The following is a 21,541-nucleotide window of genomic DNA, read 5'->3' as shown; positions in this document are numbered from 1 at the left end:
AACCGGAAGTGGTACTTTTTCTACTTTGAATTTTTCAAAAGCCTATAACTTGAGTACTATTTCAGATAGATAAATGAAATTTCACTTGTAAGTAAAAGATTTAATTCTCTACCTTCTGTTAAATTTTGAGTAATTTCCATTGACCGGAAGTAGTAATTAACGCTACTTCCGATTTCTCAAAAAACTAATGAAAATTTTTAAAGTACTAATAATATTGCGCACTATTATGCACTTTTTTAATTTAGCGTTCACTTGATGTGCAATTCTTTTGTCTACGAGATTTTATTCTATTTTTAAAACTTTAAGTATTTAAAATGGATTAAAAATCATGTCGCCCGAGTTCCCATCCCTGTTGTTTTATATAAGAATATTCGAGAAAGTTTAGGGGAGATCACTCCCGGTTTATTTCTATCAGCCTACCATTAAAATGTAATACATCATTTGATACTGAGCCCTTTGTTGTGTTTTAATAATGTACAACATGTTATGTATGTTCTTTCGTTGATTAACTGGCGATTGCGAAAGAAAAGAAAGTTCGCCATTAATGAAAAAATTATAACAATAAGCCAATATTATAAGCCACATTTATTACCTATACGATAATGCATGCAACGCATAGCATTTTTTTTTATTAGACGCGCTATTTACAAGGTATTGTTAAATTTATTGTACTTTAGCGACTATTAGCGAGAGTGTGTGATTAATGAGCAACACCCAAATATCAGATACGTAGGAGAAAAAAAACGAATCAAAATACAGCCCCCAGTGAGGATTGAACTCACGACCCCTGGTTTACAAGACCAGTGCTCTTCCCACTGAGCTATGGAGGCCTTTAGTTAAGTCTGTTATCTGTATTCTTGAATTTCGTTTGTACACTAACACCATATACAAAAAATGTTCATTTGATTTAGTTGAAAATTTGCCAAAATAAAATGTATATTTAAAACCTGAACTTTAATCGAATTTGTTGTTGAATATTTAAAGTAAAATTTAAGGTTAATCCTGTATATTGTTTTTTTTTTAAACTCAGATTTTGTTTTATGTAAATGTTATATGATAAAGTAAAACTAAAACCTTAACACTCCCCCACATACGTGTAGTATGAGCTATGTGTTGAGTACACAGAAACAGCTGGTTGTCATCGATTCATCCGCTAATCTCATTCAAACAATTTTATCGTTTTTAAACTTGTAACTAGAATAGTAATTTTGTTTAGAACTAGTTTGGTTTACTTTTGGATTGCTTTATTTTTTTTTTTAAATATTTTTTCACCAAGTTATTTAAAGTTATTTAGGCCTAATATCCTTAAAAAATCTGAATATAGTTACGTTTTAATAATTTCGTTTATGATTTGTTTAACTATTTATATTTAGTGAGTTAAATAACAAAAGATTTAAGCAAAAATAAGACTAAATTTTACTAGTAGCCAACAAGTTACAACACGAATGTAGGATTTTATTCTTGAATCTTTACCGATCAGCTCATTTACTTTTGTTCTTTATTTCATGAACGAGAAAGGCGTAGAGACAAATGGATAAAAGGCTAAACGAGCAAGACAAAACGCTGTAACAATTTTTAAAAAGAAGGGAAATAACCAAAGAAAATATTCAGATTTTGTTTAAAATCTGTTATTTCCGCAGATTCGATAACAGCGCTACAGATTTTAGAGCTGTAATTGCTTTAAACAGTTTGTGTAGTGCACATATATCTAACATAATGTCCATAATTTATCGATTATGTTTTTAATTCAATTAAAAAATAGCTAGTAGTATGTTATCAACTTCTTATAATAAACATGTACACCTTCTATTTAAAGTAAAATTGAGGATCTTTAAGTGTTTCGTTAAAAATGTCTGGTACTTATATTTTCTATATCAATTTTTTTTAATTTCGTATTGTAAACCTGTATCAGTCCTTACAAGCCGATGTTGAAAACTGTAATACTAAAGCGAACACATAACTGACGCTGTAAATTTCATTTCTGAGGCCAAAAAAAAAAAAAAAATATCTCGCTTTGGGAAAGGGACTACCTTTTCCTCTTCCCCCCCCCCCACCCCCTTTCAACTTGCCCCCCCCCCATCTCACTAGCTAAGTAAAAGACTATCACAATAGCTCTCTAATTGTTGTAATTACAATCATAGGCATCGCGATGGGGGAGGCAGGGGTGCGAAACACACCGGGTGACACCATTTAGGGGGCGAGGTGACACCAAAGCAAAAAATAGCAAAATATATACAGAAAAATGATAATACAATTTAATTAAGTGATTAATTAGAGTTAATAGTCTTTTAAGAGCAAATTTGACAAATGCCGACAAGGGTAGAGCGGGGGGGGGGGGGGTTGACTATGACGTAAACCTGCTAATGATAGAGAAAATATGCTACATCAAGCTATATTTATAACCGACTATAGATAAAAATCGTTAGTATTATCTTAGCGCAGTTTAAAGCAGGGGTCTCCAAACTACGGCCCACGGGCCGGATGCGGCCCGCGAGGTCCTCTCATCCGGCCCGCGGAGAACTTTTTGTCCACGGAAAAAACGTTTGTGGGTGATAGCTGAGGAACTTTGCCCAGAAAAATCAAAGACATGCCTGGAAGAAACTGGCCCCCGAACTGAACTTTGATAGTCAATGCGGCCCTCGGGCTGAAAATTTTGGAGACCCCTGGTTTAAAGCAATCGCCTCAGTGGTGGGGAGCGGGTGAGTGGGGGGGGGGGGGATGTTACATTAACTCAATGTTGCTAAATATGCCTGAGGTTAATGGTTTGGTTGAGAATTGTAACAACGTATGTGTTAATTCATGTATGGTGGGAGGTAAAAAAAAATTAAATACATCCAGAAAAAAATATATGTGAATACATATACACATGCGTATATACATACATACAAAAGTATATGTAATATATAAATATAAAGCAAAGTGGGCGGGTGCCCGATATGGCACTTCCCGGCGCCTCAGGCGCTTTCTTATTCCAATAATTTTGGCAACGATACGATCAAAACATAAAATTGCCTTGGCAATTGCCTCATCTGGAATTGCAGCAACACTTTTAGATGGTGGTCGAACAGCACATTCAGCCCTAAAATTACCGTTGAATTTGCATTCCATCGAGACGCCAACATGCAATATCACCTAAAATTCTGGAATGGGAAAAGTTCTCCAAACATGTGAGCTGACCATATGGGAAGAATGCACGAAGGCGCTCAAAAAAAAAAAGCATTGGAAGCGATTGATGGCACAGTTCAAGATTTGAGGGATATTGGGCAGCTCTTTGGCGGATCTATCATTTTATTGTCATTTTATTTTAGACAAAGTCTGCCAGTTATACCACGTTCAACACCGGCCGATGCGCTTTATGCATGTCTCAAATCATCTGTTCTATGGCGACATGTAAAAAAATTAACCTTGACAACCAATGTGCGTATTCAACTTCAATATGATGCATCCGCCGAACGTTTTGCAAAACAATTGGGAAGATGACAGTTGAGAAATGGTAACAATATTTTAAAATGCTTTATACGTATCAATTAATATGTAAAGTGAATGTTAATCATATGTCCATATTACAATGATACATATGTTATAGTAAAAATGTACTATGAATGTTATAGTATTTTTCCGTATAAAATTATTTTATACATTTTTGAAGATGCAAATTAAGTGTAATATTACTTCCTTTTTTAAAGGAATGATAAGTTTCAATAAAAAATGTAAATGCAATTTCATCATTACTTTCATAATGTGTTTCTTTAATTTATTTAAACTTTGAAGACCGCATTACCGCGCGGGAAGGGCACACTAGTTATATATAAATCACAATGTCCTATAGTAATATCGATTTTTCAACCTTTATCTTAAATATCGTTTTCAGAATAATTTTTTACTTCTTTTTTTTAAAAGATCTTTAAGTAAAAAAAAAAACGATGCATTACTACTCTAAAATCCTTTTATTTAAGATTAATTCTATATCCCTTAAAGAAGGGACACAATTTTACAATGCAAGGGAAATTACTTAATAAAATAGCTTAAATAAAAACGAATCGAACACCTCATAACAAAATACACCATTTCTATTTATTGTTTTACTTATAAACTGTATGCAATTGTACAGTATGCAAACCGTTTTGTACTAGTTTTAGATAAAAAATAAAATACAACTTGTACCAAATTTTCACTTAGAATAGAGACACCTTAGCTTTATTTTAAAAATCATTATTTAACTTGTGTTAAAAAATGCTCATCGACAATGCTGCTATTGTTACCCATTTTAAATTTCTGGATTAAACGCCAGACGGCAAAAAAAAAAAAAAAAAAAAAAAAAAAAAAAAAAAAAAAAAAAAAAAAAGGGATAAATCTTCACTGATCTTAGCCCAGCGGTCGGCTACCTTAAGAGACGAAGAGCCAAAAGTTACAATTTACAGAATTTCTCAGTTTTTAAAGAGCCTCTAATATTATATTCCAATATTTTGGTATTTCATAAGGATTATGTAAATAAATTTGATATTTTTTTTAAAAAATAAATAACGTTAAATATGAACTAATCACTACACTCAATTATTTATGCTAGCAGTCAGTCCATATTATATGGTGCGAGTATTGTAGGATAATCTGGAGTAACTAGATGCCACTGTTTTCTTGAGTTTATGGATCAATGTATACTTGTAATGAATAGTATGGATGGATAAATGTTCATTATACGATGTTACCTGTCCTTATTGTTCATGTTCAACCCTCGTGTTATATGTTACCTGTCCGTATTGTTCATGTTCAACCCTCGTGTTATATGTTACCTGTCCTTATTGTTTATGTTCAACCCTCGTGCTATATGTTACCTGTCCGTATTGTTCATGTTCAACCCTCGTGTTATGTGTTACCTGTCGGTATTGTTCATGTTCAACCCTCGTGTTATATGTTACCTGTCCGTATTGTTCATGTTCAACCCTCGTGTTATATGTTATCTGTCCGTATTGTTCATGTTCAACCCTCGTGTTATATGTTACCTGCCCGTATTGTTCATGTTCAACCCTCGTGTTATATGTTACCTGTCCGTATTGTTCATGTTCAACCCTCGTGTTATGTGATGTCTGTTGTCACGTTGACCTCTCTTGTTTGTTCTTGTTTATTGTACGGGTATAATAGGGGTGTGGTCACGTGGTCTCAGTCTAGTAACTTCCTAATACAAGGTTAGTAGAGTTTAGTTCACTATAGTAGCCACTGTTTTCTGCTCGATGTCGTTAGTGATTATTATGTGGAAAGGGTGTGTGTGTGTGTGGGGGGGGGGGGGGGATGAAGAAAAATCAGAATAACTAAAATATAACACCATAACTACTTGTTACCGTGTGTTACAAACACGAGTGATTGTATGAGACCCATCTCGGAAAATATTCAACGTGAAATATGTAGTGAATTTTTTTAATCACGTAAACGGGATGTTTATAAAAAAAAAAGTAAAAAAAAAAATGAAAAAAAAAAGGTTTAATACGTTCACAAAATATGTCTATACATTTTTAAAAAAATATATGTAGTTTATCTCCTTATTAAGTTTTAAAAACAAATTAATTTTTATTTTTGAATAAAATTAACATATAGTTTAAGTTATCAACATATAAATTATTTTTCAGAAGTTTAAGTAGCAGTTTTAAGTAAGTAATCTCCCCTGCAATGTAAGAATGCATTTTCTTATTACTAGAGGAGGCAATCCACTACTCTTAGGTCACCACCAATAATAACAAGGAAAAAAAAAACATTCTTGTAATTACGTTCTCCTTTTAGACAAGAAAGTACATCGTGAAGATGAAGTAGAGTGTATGTGTTTCTCGACCACAGAATATTTACAGATACCCGGTTAACTCTTATTTAAAAAAAATCCTACACACACCACTGGCAGTTGGGTACACTAAGACTCGTATAGTTAAAAAAAAGGGGACGATATATTTGGAGTCGAATAAATTTCGACTAACTGAACAGAAAAACAAATACGTCTCCAAAGCCTTAAGCGGGAAGTACACCCACACTCCCAAACCTTACATTATTTGTCTGTTTTAGTTTTAAAACACATAAACGGAAGTTTATAACGACGCTATAATTTTGACCGTTTTCAACGGCGATATAATTGTGACAGTTTATAACGATCTTATAATTGTTACAATGAATAACTTGATAAAAAAATATAGTTGTCTTAGTTTTTCTCACTCATAGAAGCCGGCATCGACGGTAGATAAAATATGTATCTACACCGTATTAAATAATACTGTATTCCAATCGCGGGATGTTCTTATGCTACTTCTATACCTGGAATATATTTAAATCAACAAAGTACTCGAGTACCACGCGAAGACACGGGCAGAATGCACACGCTAACCTGCAATATGATAAACTACATAGTGAAGGTCGGTTGACTAGGGGTCAATTCAAAGAACACGGACTTGAACTCATTCTGTCCCTTCAGCCATACCCTTTCACGACAGTACTGAAACCTTCTTTACTGAAATATTGACCCTTAAGCAGTTTAAAAGGTATCATACGCTTTAGATAACCGCACGTCTTTTTACCTGTAAGTACATCAAACTTGTGATATTTTATAAATATCCAATGAATGCAGCTGTTTAAAACGAGGCCGTTATTGTTTACCGTTTTTTAAAACTTATTGAGCGAAAGGCCAGACGTATGTACAGTGGTTTAAACAACGGTCCCATCGACTCTATAGATATTATGACTGTCGTCTAGAGTTTTTGTATTACGATACAGTACAGATCTTTAGCCTCACAAGGTGGACCCCATCACATGACATCAGTGGACGTTTAACCGGTAACTTACACCACTTCCAGTTACCGAAAATCCCCCAAAACTTGATAGAAACATGTATATGAGCTAATACTTACACACAAATATTTCGTCCACCTAACTGCCATCGGTTTGAAAAACTGATTGCTTACTTACAAAGCAACTAAGCATTCTGTCGAAACATCATTTGCTCAGTTGAAATAATGAATATTTAAGACAATGTTTAATCTATTTAGAAAATGTTTATCTTTCTTTTTTTTTCCATGCGGCTCCTTTGATGTCAAGATGCGGCTCTCCAGCTCCTTGCACAAATACTAATAATCTTAATAAAAAAATAAAATACTTGAAATAAAAAAAATTGTTACTGGCCCTTTAACACCAGGGAAATTTTGAAAATTCTAACTTTTGGCTCTTCCGCTTCAAAAGGTTGCCGACCCCTGCTATAGTTAGTGCATTTTAGTGTGGACGACAGGGCAACAATCCAACGTCCAGTTGTCCCCTTTGTTAACCGTCAAAACGGCGAAGGCTTGTTCTGGTTGGCCTACAGAAAATATTATTTCCACTAATTTCTTTTTGTTCAAGTGTCGTCTGTGTCCACTGTGTTAGCGTTAGAAAGTTATACCATGATACATAGGTTGGATTGTTTCCCCTCTTGTTGAGGGCTTTATAGAGCGCGTTTATTCAGTTAAAACGGTACATGCTACTGCTGGTCTAGATGAAAGCGTAGTTAGAACCACTGAACAAGATGTGAGAAAGGATGAGGAATGTGTAACAATTAGTGGACAGCAATGGCGTCGTTACAGCCAGTAACAATCTTTATATTACACTGGTATTAAAACTAATAAATAACCTCATTGTTAAAATTGTATTATGTACGGGCAGGTAACGTAATGAAATGGTTCCACGTTTAAAACAATCATCTGTATATATTATGTAGAACAACATTAGGCAATAGGCAAGTCACATGTATAGATAAGTTAGAACAACATTAGGCAATAGGCAAGTCATATGTATAGATTAGGTAGTACAACATTAGGCAATAGGCACGTTATAAACAGCTAAATACAGCTGTATAAACGTAGGGTTCATGTTTTATGGTCACGATGAGTTGATATTGGAAATGGTTGATGTGTTTGGTGGAGGAGATTGTGTTGCTAACGCTGAGATTATCTGGTGTAAAAAGATAAGTGACATTGTTTAAGACTTTTACAATTTTAAATATTTGAGGGCACATCAAAATTTGCAGAAACATTTTTTTTTTCTTTTTAGCTGAAACAATGTGTTCATTGCTTAATTTCGTCCCTGTAAGAAGGGAGCCAGAAATACGTCGTACTATTTATTATTAGACGAAAATAAATATATTGTAAACAACCTAACTGAAAACGCATTTAAGTAATGCAACTGGGTCGTCGCAGTGAATTTAAACAAAAAAATGTAATTATAACTAGTAATTATAACTAAACAAAAAAAAATATTAAATATTCTTGTAAAATGTAAATAAATATTCAGTATTGTATTAGTTGTGTTTATATTTAAATATATTTATTAATTTTAACAGCTACTTCCCTTTCCTGTCTTTTCCACCCAGATAATAACATAGGGGAAGTAATACGTTTTGTGGGTATCATCTGATACTTACGTGCATTGACTCTTCACACAAACACAAAACTAATCTTAATAAAATAGTATGAACAGTTGTGAGAAGTACTGTTAAGGCTGACTGGCTAATGGGAGAAACCTCCTGAGCCGGTGATATAGTTAAAGAAAAAATAAAATAAATTAACAGCTTCTAAAGTGGATTGAGATAGTCCTAGAAAAATATTATTTGATTACTAATTTTACTATTTTGCCAAAACATATCTATGTTTTTATATGAATAAATGTTATTTCATATTTAAAGCTATTTATTTTAAATAACAAATAAAATGTATTTTCCTAATCCTAATCAAATACCAAACTATTGAACTAAAAATTGTGGCTCTTTAAAAACTGGGAAATTTTGTAAATTGTAACTTTTGGCTCTTGCGTATCAAAAGGTTGCCGACCCCTGCCCTAACCCTAACCCAGGGGTCGGCAACCTGCGGCTCGCGAGCCGCATGCGGCTCTTTTGATATCAAGATGAGGCTCTCCAGCTCCTTGCACAAATACTAATAATCTTAATAAAAAAATAAAATATTTGAAATAAAAAAATGTTAGTGGCTCTTTAAAACCAGGGAAATTTTGAAAATTGTAACTTTTGGCTCTTCCGCTTCAAAAGGTTGCCGACCCCTGCCCTAACCCTAATCCTAACCCTAACCGTAGCGCTGACCCTGGCCATTGGTCATGCGCAAAATTTATTGTTGGCACCACAAGATGCTAAACCAGGGGTCGGCAACCTTTTGAAGCGGAAGAGCCAAAAGTTACAATTTTCAAAATTTCCCTGGTTTTAAAGAGCCACTAATATTTTTTTTATTTCAAATATTTTATTTTTTTATTAAGATTATTAGTATTTGTTCAAGGAGCTGGAGAGCCGCATCTTGATATCAACAGAGCCGCATGCGGCTCGCGAGCCGCAGGTTGCCGACCCCTGTGCTAAACGGAATGTATTTATTAATTTTTCCCCTTTTACAAGAGGGCCAGAAATAAGCATGCGTGAAAATTGGGGAATGTAGTAAATTCAAATGAATAATTTTTATATAATACATTTTGAAAGATAGCTAGTGTTTCTTATTATATAAAGTTATCATTATTTAAAACAATTATGGAAAAGAAGTTAAATAATTGAGCAAAATTAAAATTAACATTCTAATGTTCATAACAATCTGGAAAAATTAGTTATTTGTATATAGTTTGATATTTAATTACATATTTATTTATTTTTGTAAACAATTGACGTCGATTATTTCCCTTTCAAGTTTTTCTTAACTTTTACAAAGGGGAAGTAACACTTTTTCTACAGGCCAAACCTACTTGTATTAGCCGCCGCTTTAAAAAAAAAATGCCAAAATAAACAAAGTGTCAACAAATGAAACACTGTATCAAATATTTTCTATCTCAAATGAACAAAGGTTGTTTAGACTGAATGCTTAAGCTGCTTAGTAAGTAAGCTATGAGTTTAAAGATCAACTTATGTGAGGTAATATTCAGTAGGGTAGCGAGCGGGGGGGGGGGGGTGTCGGGGGGGGGACATATGTCCCCGGGCGCCGACCTTAGGGGGCGCCAAAATGGGTTGGAAAGATAAATTGAAAGGTTGAGGGTGGTTGAGTGGGGGGGGGGGGGGTGCAAATGGAAATCTCGAGGGGGGGGGGGTGCAAATCGAAAAGTTTGTCCCGGGAAGGGTCGCTACGCCTCTGGGTAATATGTTATGTTTTGTCCACTGCCCTAGTGAAAACACTTTGTTACCTATATGTGCCCTTCTTTCTTTTTCGAACTCAAACAATAAACTCGATTAACTGTACTCAACGATCAACTTGACTACTCGATATTCACAAAACACGATTACTGAACTCACGAGTACTCAAAAACTCTATTCAACTACCCTATTTGATCGACCAAAACTCTCAGCTCACAATTACGCATCTCTCGGTTACGATAAAAACTATTTTAATCTAAGATATAAGATCAACTCGATACTCTATGATTACACAACCCACACAAAACTATCCACCTTTTCAACATTCTGTTTTTCTAACGTTTCAGTCTATTCTAGCCTCAAACCACACTATTAAGTACCATAGTCAATAACCATTACCTCCCCTACAAGAATAGAACAAACAACTTGTACGGGAGAGAAGTTTTACAAGTTGTAAAATATAATATTTTAAAAATTCATGTACACACGAAAAAATAAACAGTAAAATAATTAATTATTTAATAATAATGTGTTTTAAGAAAAGGCAAAAAAAAAATATAAAAATTTTAGGTAAAATTAACTTTAATATTTATGTTTAACTCACAATACAGACACACAGACTTTATTACACATTTTTTATAACATTTTTACCTTCAAATTACACTTAAGTTTTGGATCCCAGGAATGTGACAAAGTTAAATAATAAGTGCAAGCGTATGTAGACACTTGTCTGTCTGTGGTTGTATGTAGGATAGCTCGCTACATCCGAAAGTATATGCCAGCAGTTCGTACACGATACATTCGTGTGAGTACTGTTGGCTTGTTTCTTAAAGAAGCTAAATGCTCATATTTTACATCATTGTATTCAAGTTGAATGTTAAAAAATAATATGTTGTCCCATCTCATGACAATAAACTATGTGTGATAGTAGAAAGTGTCAATTATTACAATATTACTCTAAAATCAGACACACTGATTTTATTTAAGTTTCAATGTATAAGTTATGTTTACCCCTGTTATTAGAGCGATGTAATTCGCTTCTACATATTTTGTGCATCTGTATATTACTGGTGTGGTTCGATATATGGTCAAGGTTGTGTTAATTGTTATACTATTTGTCTTTATTTATTTTATTTTTGTTGTTAATAGAATGGAATGAGACATGTATATTTATATCAACATAAAGTGAGTCAACATTATGTATCGTTTAATGTCTAGTTTGAAATGTTGGCAAAATTAGTAATAATTATTAGTATTAATTTAAAACGCCTCAGATATAATTGTATGTGTGTGTGTGGGGGGGGGGGGGGTTGCAGTTAATAGATTCGGGAATTATTTTTTGTTGTAATCGTAGGGGGTATATGATATGTGGGGGTGAGAGATAACATAAAAGTTTAGGTACAAATACGAATAAACGTATCCTATTTTTTTTTACATTCTGATCAATGTACTTCCACATCTTTCGTGTCAACATTTTAAACTTTTCAATATATATTAATTTGTTCAGGAAAAAAAATAAATAAAAGTATCTGCATGGGTGAATAATTAAAGCCATTAATACAATAAATATGTGATTGAATAAATAAATCAAGTAATGATATAGGCACATTTTGCTAAGAAATATTTAAGAGAATCAAAGAACTTTGACTGGATTGATATTATCTGGAAGCTTTTTTTTTCTAGCTTGAATCAGTAGGGGAGAAATACATTAATTTCTTGAATAACATAGTATATCCGCTTTTGTTTCCCTTTGACCGTAGGGGCACAAAGTGTATTTCCGTCTATAGAACTGTCTAGGTCTGACTAACACAATACTAGCTAAAAATATATGAGCTTACATATGTACATGGATCGGCATTATTTACGAAATGCATTCAACCATTTTGTGATCATGATAATCATAACACAGTTAGACAGTAAGGCTTGCTGTAAATGGTTTAATTCTAAAAAATGCGCTGGCCAAGCCCGAATTTATTTTCTCCCTCCTGTAGTTGAAAATAAATGGTCACAAGAAAGGACAATAACTATACCAAATAAATGAAACAAATACAAATCGAAAGAGAAAATACAACATAGTTATTAAAGTTTTTCTTATTAAACGTATAAAATTGTACTTTAATCAGATAATGTGAACTAATTTTTAATTTAAAAAAATACAACTCGTATCTTATTTACAAGTAGAAATTAAATCCCTTAATTTTATTTTATTAATTATTGTTTAAGAAATGTTAATATATTTTCAACAATAACTGATTTTCCTGTTTTTGAACTATTTCTGGATCCCTTACACAAGTGACACAAGTGAATTTAAATTTTGGTTACCGAAGTTTAGTTACAGTTCAGATCTATTTGTGTGTCAAGTATTTAAGTTCCCATTATTTTACTAAAGCTAAAGGGGCGATGTCGTTCTGTCACGTGCCTTTATCTGGTCAGACATGTGGAATAGTTATGTGGTGTAAAGCTATCTCATGAATTAAGTATTGAAAGAAAACTTAGGAGATATGCTAGTGGTGTAGATGCGAATCCTCTTTAATCATGGTTCTTTCAGGCATTTTTATCTAGGTGGCACTAGAGACGCATAAAGTAAAGTATGTCCGTAATTAGCACGCGTTAATGAACTGAACCCATATAAAGGTCATTTATACTATTGCAATCGTATTCGGTTTGTACAGTAGCAGTGCAATGCATATATTTAAATATAACACAAATGAAATAGTTAAAACATACATTTATTTCAGGAGAAATGCAAACACACAAATTATGTATGTGATATGTTTTTTGTAATGTAAAAGAACAGTCAGACGTGGCTGTCATTTATCTCCTATTGCCTTACATACCCAGGGTAAAACCACTAATTTTTTTATATCACAGTCACAGGTAACATTTAAATCTACTGAATAAGTATGAAGTAGACATCACGCAAACCGATAACATTATTTTATATTATTTATCATATTCTCTATTCTCCTCTAAGTCTCTGGTGACACTTAACTTAAAGTTTTCTAAGTTTTTATGTTGATTTTCAAATTAGAAAAAATAGGACTATGGTAGGTAGTAGGTGTAAATGGTGAATGATATTTCTTCTTTTTAATATAATAAAACTGTACATTATTATTATTGATCCCTTATATTGTTGTACACGTCAGTCTTTGTAAACATCCTAGTCACTGTATTGTCTACTCGTCTCCTGTTGTACATAAACCAGTGACTGGTGACCTATGTGTGTCATGGTGCGTGACACGTTGTAGCTACACTTGGCTGAACTACGACTAAAGCTACATATTGTTTGATTGCTATAAAGATTACTCTATGTATATTTAAACAAATAAGACACGTAAAAAGAAATATAATATTATAATTTTTACAATACTCCAGATATTAAAATAAATAAACACGGAAAACATTTAAACATGTAAATTGAACCATTTTTGCATTTTTCACAACACCTCGCTAGATCCGCCTCTCTGATGCCCTCTTAAATGTGACCTGTGCTTGTGCGAGAATACTCTCAAAGGTATTTGAAAGACCCATTAAATAATTAAAAAAGCATGGACGGTGTAATTAATATTAATATGGCTATAAAATCGTGATTGCTTGTTTTTTTTATTTACTTTAAAAAGAGTAGATGTATTTGACGTTTTAGTATTTTCGGTAATAAAACACAATTTAAAAAACAAGCAAATGCAATTCGTTTTTCACTTTGTAATGGCGACATAAACAATGACATCCTGATATTCGATAGGCTTACATTTTATTATACAAAATACATTATCGAGTCAGACATGTCAAGTGGCCGGTGAACAAAACTAAAATATTTAAATTGTTGAAAGTCAATAATAGCGATGTGCTAATCTTTAGTCAGTGATTAACACATAAGGTTCTAGCATTGTTTTCTCTAATATCAGCTCAATCCTTCTAGAAGTCATCCTCCCCAACAATTCGTGAGTTTTCAATTTTAGTTGAATGCATTTTGGAACTTCAATTAAAATCTACGTGTGCATATGTTTTTTTTTTTTTTTTGCTTTGATGCGATCAACCCACCCCCTCCTCCCAGCGTGTAACACTACAATGTATGGTTATATTTAATTTGACAATAAGATATTTGTTTGAGAACTTTATTTGGTTAAAAATTGCAAGAAAAAATTGGGAAATGTAAATTAATTGTTGTTTTTTTTTGTTTTTTTAAAAATAAAATCAATATCATCAAAAAAGTTCATTGCTAATTAAAACGCAGTACACATTTCATTAGGAAAGTAGTAATATAAAGCGATGTTTTTTTTTATGTTTCAAAATTTAAATTTACATAATTTTATATAAATCACAATATCGTGCAGTAATATCAACCTTATATATATCGTTTTCACTCAGAATGAACATTTACTTTATTGAAAAAAGCTTTTTATGTAAGAAAAAAAGAATCATAACTACACGTAAATCACTTTGTTTAATATTTATTCTGTATCCCTTACAGAAGGGACACAATTGTTAATTTCAAGGGAAATAACTTAACCAAATAGCTCAAACAAATACAAATCGAACAACTCATAACAAAATGCACAATGTCTATTACTGTTTTACTTATATGATGTAAGCAATTATTCAGAAGGCAAAAATTTGTGTCTAGTTTTGGTAAAAAATAAAGTACAACTTGTACCATATTTTCACATATAATTAAAAAACATTAGGTTTATTTTAATAATAATTTTTTAAGTACTGTTAAATTTTGTATAATCACTGCGTTAACCTTGCTTTTCTTTATTTCTGGATCCCTTACGTAAGGGACAAAAAAAAAAAATATATTTTTTAATAAATCACAATGTCCTACATTCTACAGTAATATCTTATGTATCGTTTTCACTCAGACTAACTATTTAATTATTTTTTAAAAAATGCTAAATGTTCTTTATGTAAGAAAAAAACTATGCATAAATACGCGAAAATCCTTTTATTTAAAATTAATTTTACATACCTAACAGAAGGGACATAATTTTGCAACGCAAGGGAAATAGCTTAACAAAATAGCTCAAACAAATACGAATCGAACAACTCATAACAAAATACACCATCTATATTTATTGTTTGAATTATAAAATGTATTCAATTATATAGTATGTAACCAATTTGTATTAGTTATAAATAAAAATAAAATATAACTTGTACCATATTTTCACTTAGTCTAGAGACACATTAGCTTTATTTTAAGAATCAATATTTAAGTAGTGTTAACATATTTTCACCCACACTTGGCAGAACTCTTAATCCTTTAAATTTTTTGGATCCCTTTCAACCGGACAGGCGGATATTTCAAGGTAGCGTACCTTCAGCGTCAAGGGTCAATTCAATGTCATGGAAATTTTTGGAATGATAGATCAGTATGAGTAATACATAGACACTTCTTCCACGGTCGTTTCTATTACTGTCTATGGGTGACTACAATGTGAACTTTTAACTCCGCAGCTAAGGACTGAGCACAGTAAACTAAGCAGTCAGGAGAAACCGAGTTTGCAAACTTTATTTTAGTCTAGTTCTTATGCCATTTTATTTTCTCCCTTTGATTATTACATATGCAATTGATGTTCATATCTTTGATGCAGTGTAAAACTATCAAACGAATTATTATTACTGATTTAAATGTTTAAAACAATTAAATAAAAAAAATAAAAAAAAAATTTAAAAAAATTGAGGACTATATAGGTATAGATGTTTGAAAGGGAAGAATGTTTGCTTTGATGTGTCTCGTTGTAATAACATAACTTTTCCGATAGCTTAAAATTTTTATCATTTTAATTTTCTGTAATCACACATTTATTTCACATCTACTTAAAAACCCAAATTCCACCCCGTCCCCCCCCCCCCCTCACCCACCACGCCGAGGGAAAAAATCATCATTTGAATCATCATTTAATTACACATTTGCATTTTCAGGTTGTTTTTTATTTATTTATTTTATTTATTTATTTTGTTTTATATTTTTTTTTTATTTAGACGTTTTGTATTAGATCTATGTATAAGTAAAGCATCTTAAATGAATGAAAGTAGGCTACAAGTAAGAAAGAAATATTACTATTGTAAATCTGTATCAGTCCTCATAAGCCGATGATGAAAACTGTAATGCTAAAGCGAACACACAACTGACGCTATAAATTACATGTCTGTGGCCAAAAAAAAAAAAAAAAAAAAAAATCCCATACAAAAGGGACAAATCTGCACTGATCTTAGCCCAGCGGTCGGTAACCCTTTGAGACGAAGAGCCTAAAGTTACAAATTATAAAATTTGCCAGTTTTTAGAGAGCCAGTAATATTATATTCCAATATTTTGGTATTTCATAAGTATTAGGTAAATAAATTTCATTTTTTATTTTAAATGTTGATTCATATAAAAACACAGATATTTCGCACAAAAAGTGTTTTAGCTAGCTCTGCTATGATAACAGTAGTAATCACATAATATAAATATAGGACTATCCCAATCCAACTTAGAAGCCAATAAGTTGTTTTACTGTCTTTACGGACACCACTGGCTCAGGAGGTGTCTCCCATGGTGGCCGGAAAGAACCGCAACGGAAAAAAGCGCAACGGAAAAAAGCGCAAAACAAAAAGCGCAACGGAAAAAAGCGCACACGGAAAAAAGCGCAAAGAGAAAAAAGCGCACACAGAAAAAAGCGCAAAGAGAAAAAAGCGCAAACGGAAAAAAGCGCAAAGAGAAAAAAGCGCACACAGAAAAAAGCGCAAAGAGAAAATAGCGCAAACGGAAAATAGCGCAAAGAGAAAAAAGCGCACACGGAAAAAAGCGCAAAGAGAAAAAAGCGCAAACAGAAAAAAGCGCAAAGAGAAAAAAGCGCACACAGAAAAAAGCGCAAACAGAAAAAAGCGCAAACGGAAAAAAGCGCAAAGAGAAAAAAGCGCAAACGGAAAAAAGCGCAAACAGAAAAAAGCGCACACGGAAAAAAGCGCAAACGGAAAAAAGCGCAAACGGAAAAAAGCGCAAACAGAAAAAAGCGCAAACGGAAAGAAGCGCAAACAGAAAAAAGCGCACACAGAAAAAAGCGCAAACTGAAAAAAGCGCAAACGGAAAAAAGCGCAAACAGAAAAAAGCGCACACAGAAAAAAGCGCAAACGGAAAAAAGCGCAAATAGAAACAGAAAAATGCGCAACCAGAAAAAAACACAACGAAAAATGTGCAAAATTCTGGTGCTCAAGCGGCTGTCAGCTGACTGTATACTTTCTACCTCACCTACTCTCATTGTTCTGTGATGAGTGTTTTAATTATGTTTACGTTTTTTTTTTTTTTTTTTTTTTTTTTTTTTTTTTTTTTTTTTTTTTTACAGTATCATACTTAGCATGAGTTTTGTAAATTAAATAATATAATTCGTAATATTTGTGCATGGAACGGAAGAGCCGCAACTTGAAATCAAATGAGCCGCATGCGGCTCGCGAGCAGCACGTTACCAATCCCTGTTTTACAAGCTTTTATTTAACTCACTTTCTCGTCAGTCTGTCGTCAGTCTGTCTAGACCGAAACGCCGGAGTGAAAATTCGGACCCTTCTACTTGACCGATACGATTCACATTTGGCACGTGGGTCAAGACATGAAGACAATGCAATCTGAAACTAAATTTGACTTCATTCGATGCCTAATTAATTTTTTATGAATTAATTAAAATATGGACCGAATTAGTAGGCATGTCTAGCCAACCACACCACACGCCTCATCAGTCATCACGTTCAATAGCTGCGCCATCACGATACGTTCAATAGCTGCGCCATCACGTTCAGTAGGCGCGCAATGGTTTTTAGTCATGTAACTCTATTGTAAATAAAACATTTAAAGTACTGAAAAAAAATTCATAAAAAACGTTTTAATAACAAGCTTTTATGTAATAATGCACTAAAAAGTAGAAAATAAATTATAGACTACTATTTAAATAAGTAGAAAGAAAAGCGTGGGTCTCTTCTCAAATATTAGTAAAGTATCCAATAGGTACTAAAGTGACCCACGCTTTTCTTTATAGTTATTTAAATAGTAGTCTTTAATTTATTTTCTACTTTTTAGTGCATTATAACATAAAAGCTGTTATTAAAACGTTTTTTATGAATTATTTTTAGTTGATTATGTTTGTCCCTTTTCTAACGGGAGCCAAAGATTGAAGAACAAATTGAAATAGAATAACTTCCACAATTTTAACATTATATATATAAAGATTGTTTTTAAAGAAAGTTATAGTGTCTTATGCTAAGTGAAAAAAAGATAAAAATTGAACTTGTTAGAAAATAATTTTATACTCATTAAAAAAAACAACTATAAAATATATTCATTTAATAATTTAAACAGTAAAAGAAATGGTAAATTTTGTTTTGAGTTTTCTTTTATCCTTTTTTTTTAAATTTATTTTGTTAAATTATTTCCCTTGCATTAAGAATTGTGTACCATCTATAATGAATTTAGGAATCGCCATGTAGTTAAGTATCGTTGTTACTTTCTCAAAAAAACTATAATTTAAATAAATTAAATGGTTCTTGTTTCTTTATTCTGTGTGATAAAATATATAATATAAATGTTTAAATAATCGATATTACTGCACGATTTGGTGATTTCTATAAAATTATGTACATTAAAATGGTGAAATATATAAAAAAAACCAATATACTGCATTATGCACATATTATCTACATATCGAGTCATGTTTGTATTAATTTTTAAACTTAATTATTCGCCTTTTTGAAGTAAAAGTTTAAAAAAAAATATATTCTTCTAGCAATTTTTTAACCACGTTAAGTTGACAAACTAAGATCCAGAAATATCCAGAAGCAAATGAAAGTTAACTGAACTTGATAATTAATTTTAATTCAAAGCTAATGGGATTGTTCTATGACTAAAAGTAAGAATTAAATATTATTGCTTAGAAAATAAGTGTTGGCTGGTGAGTCCAACATGTTATACGTAAGTGTTGGTGAGTCCAACATGTCATATGTAAGTGTTAGTAGTAAGTCCAACATGCTATAAGTACGTGTTGTTAAGTCCAACATGTTATATGTAAGTGTTGGTGAGTCCAACTTGTTATATGTAAGTGTTGGTGAGTCCAACATGTTATATGTAAGTATTGTTGGGTCCACCATCTGATATGTAAGTGTTGGTGAGTCCAACATGTTATATGTAAGTGTTGGTGAGTCCAACATGTTATATGTAAGTGTTGGTGAGCCCAACATGTTATATGTAAGTATTGTTGGGTCCACCATCTGATATGTAAGTGTTGGTGAGTCCAACATGTTATATGTAAGTGTTGGTGAGTCCAACATGTTATATGTAAGTGTTGGTGAGTCCAACATGTTATATGTAAGTGTTGGTGAGTCAAACATGTTATATGTAAGTGTTGGTGAGTCCAACATGGGAGACTATAAGGTAAACATTTATTAAGAAAACTTTGAGCATATGTTCCTATCAAATATAACATCTGTGTTTACATTACCTGACGTTTAGCATCAAGACGTGGTGTGGCTAGTGTAGAGCGTCACACTCTCACTTGACATTAGACTGGCTCAGTATCCGTGGTGTCTGTACTACGGTAGCAGAGACGAATACGTAGAAAATGTATCTAATCTATGCATATGATGTATGAAAACATGTTAAGAAATAAGTTTGTTTTTTAGACAAACAAAAATAAAACGCCTGTAAAACAATTAGCAGTTAACTATACGCAGACATGGAAGAATAAACTCTCCTCAAGAAATTGTGTTTTAGCTACTAAACTGTAGAGGACTGAGATTTCTTGTGGTTTGATCCAAATCTGTAGACCTATTGTATGTATAATATTGTTGATATAAAGTAAAGACTCAACTTTAGATCCAGCGATCTATTGGGCAGATGAAGAAGAGTTTATATGTTTCTTCACTTTGACATAAGAAGTGAGTGTGTGGTCTGTACGTTCTACTGACATGGTCACGGTTTTGAACTCGTGACTTTCGGGTTTGCATTCAAGCGCTCTACTGCCTAGGCCACGCCGTCCTTGGTGGTTATATTACATAAAAATAATTGTAGATTTAAAATATTATTTTAGTTTATCTGTTTCTTTGGAAAATAGATTTGTTATAGGCCTACCACTTTCTTTAACATTTTATACAATATATAAAAAATTGACACTCACTATATACCAGATGTATGAGATATTAAAACGGTTAACTAGAAGTAGAGCGCGAGGTTGGTATATTGTCCAGGTTTCTCTATTGACAATTTTATGTTATTATATATATATATATATATATATATATATATATATAAACATGTTTTTTTTTTTCAATTAGTAACTTTGTGTTTTGGTGTTGTTGTCAGGGTTGGCGTCACAGTGTGTGGATATGACAATAAAGATCTTTCATTAACGTTTTTCTCTTTATAGCTTTATAAAAAGTCATTATACGATGGTAATACCCGTACCGGTACACAACGTTTGTAGTAGCTCCTTTTAAATAGGTGTTTTATTTATTAGTGATCCGAAATGTATTTTTTTAAATAATTGTGACCTAAATTTTATAGTATGCCATTCAAATTTGAATGTTAAGCCCTAATACAAAACGGTTGTGTCATTTTAAAATACATTTTAATTAACTACTGCTTACAAACATTCTTTGTTAAAGTATGGTCTCCTTTCCAACGAAACGTTAAAGAAAATGGGATGGTACAACAAGCGAGTTACTTCTCGGAGGCGGTGACAAAACGAAATTACCTCCCATTTAGATTTTATTTTAATTTCTTTGTATGTTTTTATTTGCAGGGGAAATAATGTAAATAAAATATATGTTGTAAATTTTTTATTGTAATTTAAGTAAAAATGCTATCATGTTTCAGTTTTTTAAAAAATCTTAATTTGTAAATTCATTTAAATCTTGAAACAGTAGAATGTTGCTTATTGTTTGTAAATTTTGTTAAATATTTTCATATTTAGAAATTATGCACCATAAAATGTTTTGAGTTCAATTTTAGAATAAATTTCAATTATCTTAAAAAAGTCTGTTTACACATTAGAAACAAATTCATATAAAATTTTGGATCCCTTATGATTGGGGACACATAAAAAAATGAATTCGATTACGCCAGGGGTCGGCAACCTTTTGAGACCGAAGAGCCAAAAGTTACAATTTATAAAATTTCCCAGTATTTAAAGAGCCGCCAACATCTTTTTTAATATTATGATCTATTTTTTTAGGATTTGATATATATATATATATATATATATATATATATATATATATATATATATATATATATATATATATATATATATATATATATATATATATATCTGTGTTTGTGTGTGTGTCTGTTTTTCATTTATGCATTACTACACCGTTCATCCGATCGTCATGAAACCTTCCGGAGTTGACTAAAACACTCCACTGGAGGTTTGTATACACAAAAAAAATCATTTTAAATTT

The 21,541-nt window shown here is 32.2% G+C and overlaps 1 non-coding gene across 1 annotated transcript; it reads right to left on the bottom strand.

Moving 5' to 3' along the window:
• Nucleotides 1–757: 757 nt before the first annotated feature.
• Trnat-ugu (transfer RNA threonine (anticodon UGU)) lies at nucleotides 758–830 on the bottom strand. The gene has a single exon. It is a non-coding gene; the product is annotated as a tRNA-Thr (tRNA).
• Nucleotides 831–21,541: the final 20,711 nt, after the last annotated feature.

This window comes from Physella acuta, unplaced genomic scaffold (assembly GCF_028476545.2).
Source record: "Physella acuta isolate Inbredline_101_S28 unplaced genomic scaffold, ASM2847654v3 ptg000521l, whole genome shotgun sequence".
Taxonomy (NCBI): domain Eukaryota; kingdom Metazoa; phylum Mollusca; class Gastropoda; family Physidae; genus Physella; species Physella acuta.
Note: the sequence above shows the minus strand (reverse complement) of the source record. Positions and strands in the feature narration are given on the sequence as shown.